We start from the raw sequence: 6,000 nt of genomic DNA on the forward strand, positions 1-6,000 counted from the left end.
CTCAGTGCTTTCTGGCAGTTGTAAGTCCTCTTAAATGTGATAAAGGAAGTTAAGTACAGATCAGCATTCTCCTCAACCCTAGCTGTGTACCTCCACATCCACAGAGCTCCCAACCATGGAAGTTGCACCTGTGTGTTCAGGATAGGTGCTGATTTCTGGGTCTGTATGTTTCCCATGCATCGCCTATTTGCTCAAGATAATTTTGTAGTCATTGACAAATTTGACACCAGAAAAGCGGGATCTAGAGGAGCCACCCAATCAGTGGCACTTTAGCACGGTTATCAGGGACTAAGCTTCAGGGTGCAGACCTTACTTGTAGACTAGCACCAATCAAGATGACCAAGGCAGCAACAACTTTCATTTTTGTAGTTGACTGAATGCATACTGCATTACCTGGGATCATACTTCGGCGTTACTTGAGGTCATTCTCTGCAGATCTCCATGCACTGCTGTTTTAAATTTCAAGAACACTTACCTTTGGAGATGACAACAAGGAAATGTTGTACTGAATTAATAAAGATATATATTCAGAGAATTATTTCTCTATGACCATTTTGGTCTTCTAATTCTCATGATTAAAAGACCAAATAGTTAACAAAAAGTTACAGTTCTAATCCTCTTTGTTAACAATTCAGAATAGAAGGATATCAGTTTGTTATCCTGCTTCTTGTTAGATACATTAAAAATTATGCACTTCTGCCTGTGAAAACTGTTCTTGAGTAGAAGTTTAAGCAATAAAATAAGGATAGCTCACCTCAGTACTATTGACTGCAATTTTTTTCAATGTACTTTTTATTCAGCTCACTTTGCTTACATCTATGAATAACACTTCAAGAAAAGGGGAAAGACCAGTTTCACAAGACCATCCCGAGGAAATGATATGAGGCATTATTAGTTGTGCTTGAGGATGAGTCAGCAATTCTTATCCTACATTACACTAAATAAATTATACCAAGAGTTTGGCTACAATCACAAAACAATGGGGTGGGGAAAGTAAACCAATTCTGGAAGCCTTAAGTGCAATCATAGGTCAGAAATGGAAAAGACAGTTCTGACTGGGTTTCACAGAGTGGCAAAGGATGGCTGACAGCAAGAGAGGCATGGGAGAAAACAGTTTCTGTAAAGGAATATTTGTCCAGTGCCTGTAGAAGAGCGTATGGGAGAGCTCAGACTTGGATGATAAAAATGTATAAAATGTTAGGGAAGAGGGAAGTATGGCAGCCCACCAGGAGTGTGTGACAGAGGATACACAAATACTGCAGAATGAGATTCATTCGTTTCATGTGATTGCCTCTCTTCTAGTCATTATTAAAATCCCTGCACCCTTCAGACTTTACATTATTCAGTGGACGTTTCCATCTTTCCCTTCTCCCTTACCCTGAAGCCTGTCACACTGCAGTAACTACCTCTAGGTCTTACTCTGCCTGCCTCTGAAGTCATGTGGAGTGAGGCAGTTCTGTGCCATCCTATTGATACTGGCTGAAGGTTAATACAGGTCATCTGTGTCTTAGGCTTGATGAATGCAGGGGACTGCCATTTCTGGACTCTGATAGTCATTTGCAGTTGAAATCTAAAAAATTAGGACCAAGAAGCAAAACGTGTTTGTAGTAATCTATCAGGCAGAGACCAAGAGAAACTCCCTAATTACAGCTGTGAGGAAGAGTTCTGTGAATCACTCATGAACTTGTGAGAAATACATAGCACAAAGGTAGCTGTAATTATTGTGTGTTGAGGGTTCATTCCGTATAGCAGAAATATATAGCACAAAGTACCTATAACCCCCCTATGCAGTGTGGGTGCAGCAGATGGCCCGTGCCAGGTAGCTTTGCTAAAGCAGCAAATTAAATTAACTCAGCATGTCTATTCAGCAGACCTCATGTGTCCAACCTACCACGATTTAAAGTTCCGTAAAGGAAACTCTGGAAATACCATCCTCTGCTTTCTGAGTAAACTGCCCTCCGCAGAGGCAGGAAAGCCAGGCTGCCCATGCTTCCTGCTTAGAGATTATTTTGCCTTTCAAAGATGGATTTTATTTGCCAGAAAAATTACATGATTATATGTGAGTGACAGACAAAATGCAAGAGCTGCTACAAGTGGCTGTGTCAGCACAGACATTTTTCTTACCCCTCCTGTAATAAAAAGTGCATGAGAATGTTTCGTTATGTGATACTCAGACTCTTTTATAAAGGTTACAGGGCAGACAGTGAAAGGATAATATACTTTCTGTTTTATTAACAAACACCAGTGTGTTTTAAATGGTCAGATATTACACGGATGGCAGTCATCCACTGTGGCGAGATCTAGTCAGCCAGAGGGGTGGGAAGCAACACTCTGAGACTGAGCAGAGAAAACTGCAATAATATTTCTTCCCTTCTTAGGCTTCTGCCTACAATCTCCCAGTGCCTGTCCCCTGGCAGCATGAAGGGGCTGCTCGGCGTGACCTACCCCTCCAGCTGGGCTAACGATCCCCGGGTGAGGCCACCAGCAGCCATGGGGCAGCAGGGCCGAAGCAAGGCACACTGCACACTGGCACAGGGGCTGGAAAGAGAATGACACTCGTGCTGCTGGAAGAGGGATGCCCAGCCACCTTAGATGGACTTTGCCAAGTTCATACCAGCCTGACTGCACCCTTTCTGCTGATAAACCCAGGACTTCAGTCTGGGGCTCCATCACACCAGGGCAGAAGGAATAAGGGAGGAGGTAACAAGGCACCCTGAGAAACTTAAGAGGGCAACTCTTGTTTCTCCTTCCACCTATGGGATGCTGAAAGCTGGGAAACACAAAGCCTATTAGAGAACATAATTAACTCCAGCTGGAGCTTTCGAACTCAAATTTTTTAAATGTCTCCCTGCTTTGTTAGTCACCTATTCCAAGGCTTCAGAGAGAACCACTTTCCTTATATTAATTCAATCTTTAAACGATCAAGAAAGGCTCTTTTCTCCCCTTAGGTCTAAGAAATAACTTACAGACCATGTACTGAGAACATTGCAGTCTCACCAGGGAGAACCACAGCTGAGCAATGAGTGATACCTGCCACCCATCAATGCTGTATGTGTAAAAAGGCAAGTACAGTTTCTTCTAAGGTGTCTCAAACTCAAGAAAGCTCGGAGTGCTTTGAAAATGTTTTGGGGATGTTTTTGTTCTGTTGAAAGCTAATGTTGTGAAAGGGAGTTCGAATGTAGGAGAAGACATACTTGCTATTGTCTTTCTCTTAAGGAGGCAGAAAAGTTAGGAGAATGGTTCTTCATCCTTTGTGATCAGCAGCTATTCAGCAGGCTTTCCGCAATAGGGAACATTAATAGCTTGTATGTGCTTTGCCAAATGAAATGCTATTTTCAGTATGAGCCTAAGGGCATGATTCAGCAGTTTCCTAGCCAGCAAGTAGTTCAAACCTATCCCAGGGTATTTTAAGACTCACTATCACATGTTTCTTGGTAACAGCTTTCCTTTCTTATTTATCTGCAATTATATGGTATAGCTATTAATTTATCACTCATTAATAAGTATAGGAGCACATCGGGTTATAGAATATAGTGGGATGACTCGGTCAAATGGATACAGTGATCTCTAAAGGTGAATGTAATTATCTATGTCACTCCTTGAGATACTTGAATTCTTGGGAGAAAATTAAGTTTGAACTAAAGAGACTTGAAATCTGTGAAATATAACCATGGCAGGGTCAACTCATTTGTATTTTACCCTATTACTTTTATGTCACTTTGCACACATGTAGGAGGATTAATAATCTTCTCAAGGCTACTAATACAGAGGAAGCAACTGGTATGCATTTCCTAGGTTGGGGTTCTGGTTGTAGTTACTCAGTTGACATTGACTAGAAAAAAAAATAACAGTGATCGGAGGTCAGCTGTAAGGCTACAAATTTGAACGGAGAGTGTAAGTGTGAACATAAGCATAATGTGAAAGGTAGGATTCAACTCTCTTAAAATACAAGATGTGTGTGTGAGATGCTCTTGTTCAATCTGCAGTCAGGTGTGCGTTACTCTAACTGTCACGTGTCGAGGGTTTATTCTGTATAGCAGAAATAACAGTATCCTGAGCAGCAAGCGATGTTCTTGCTGCCTTTGCCATAAAAGTCTTGATAAGAACTAAAAAGGAAACAAAACTCATGTGATGGACACTTCAGCAGTTTATAAATCCCCTTTCTTTATTCACACAGGAACACTTTGCACACATCCCCTCTCCCCTGTCATCTCACTGAGGAGCTGGCTAATAGCAAGTGCAGGAGCACCTGATCATTCAGCTTCCCCAGGAGTAATCCCGACATGGTGATTTACTGTGGGAAAGCACTTTGATCTCCTTGCTACAGTAGCCCACTTGTCCCATAAACTCAGCTTCCACAGCTTCCGCTTAATTTTCAGGCAGAAAATATGATGCAAACACGTCTATGCCCCTTGATATGTCCACCCCATTCCTTGCACGGAGAGAAAAAGCCTGTATGTAAGATGCTGCCCCTGGAAGCTGCTACAATCTACAGAGTCGTGAGGTGGCCTGGGCCCAGCAAGTGGCCTTCCAGCTTCCTGCAGAAGTGACCCTGCCAGGAACTGCCCAGCCTGTTTGTCTTCTGTGAAACATGAAGATTAGTGGGATTGTAAAGGGCGACTTCCATTAAATTAAACACGTCCCTCTGGAGAAAAATTTCATTTTATTTCCTTTGCGGGGAGGGGCAGGGAATGAAAGGCAGAAAGAATCCAGCCTGGTAGCACAGTGCTCATTGAGAAAGTGAAGAATAATCAACACAGTGCTCAGTGGAGTTTAGTGATTCCTGTTGTTCTTATGGGAGTCAAGCACTTAAATGACTGCAGATTCACTCCATGATCTAGAACTCAAGTAACCTTTCCATCTAGGAAATAAAACTAGGTACTGGTTCAGTGGCTGAACTGGGGAAAAAGATTTGTGAAGGAAAAAAATAAAAAAGCCATGGATCTTGCTCAGCCTCAAACACTTGAATGTTCTGACAAAAATAACAAAAAAAATTAGCAACAAAAGAACACATGCTCTAAAATATATTTTGGGAAAGCCAGAATATTGAGCCTCATTCAAAGTGCGACTCAAAAAGCAGCGTTCTCTAAACAAAAGTAACTCTGCAAACTAGAACATTAAAATGTTTTTAAATGTCAAACCCCAAACAACTTTCTTGGGCTTTTTACTCAAGTGGAGTATATATTTATTTTGGTTGAAGCTGTTCTGTGATTTCAACCAAATTCACAGCTGAAGTTCCTTATAGCTATAGTCTCAACCTGTTGGTTTGTATTTTGGGGGGTAATGACACATCAAGGCACACAATAGCAACAAACCAAAGAATTAAGAAAATAAACCCCCTCCAAGAATAAATCAGTTGTCCTTTGGCAAAGATAACTTAAGAAAATGTCTGTTGAAGGTTTTGGGGCTCTGATGTTCACTCAGTTGTTCACAGGCAAGATGAAACACTTTGGCAGTGAAATGCTAATGTGAGGGATGCCACATGAGGTTTTCTCTTGGCTATTTCTGGTGAAGCGGGGCCCTTTAGGTCAAGAAATTAATAAAGCCACTCTATCATCAGTATAGGAGGAAAAAAAATGTCTCTGAGATGATATGTTAAAAGAAATCTGTAGCAGCTAGATACCATAGAAAAAGCTGACCTCCAACCAGTGGCTTAACATAGTATGAATTAGCAATGTATAATGAAAGCTTTTTTTTTCCTGGATTCCCACACAGTTTACATTTTTGTAAGCAAGTAAAGCCAATTGAAAATATGAAAGCCTTTCAGAGCTCTGGGCTTGTCAGCCACTATGTAAGGCAAAGTTCAGCTCTCTGCTCTCCATCGCTGAGATTCTTGGCAGGCGTGACAAAGCTTTCCTCCTACCACTGCTGGAGCCTTGCCACGGCTGTTTTGAATGTCTCCCTATTTTGGTCTCTGAGAATCTGACAGAGGACATTTGACATTATACCTGTGTCTCATTTTTGGGGGTGGGAAAAACCCAAAATTGACTCTTGAAACTT

Source organism: Athene cunicularia (genome assembly GCF_003259725.1).
Source record: "Athene cunicularia isolate RWA chromosome 7 unlocalized genomic scaffold, athCun1 chr7_part1, whole genome shotgun sequence".
NCBI classification, from domain to species: Eukaryota; Metazoa; Chordata; class Aves; order Strigiformes; family Strigidae; genus Athene; species Athene cunicularia.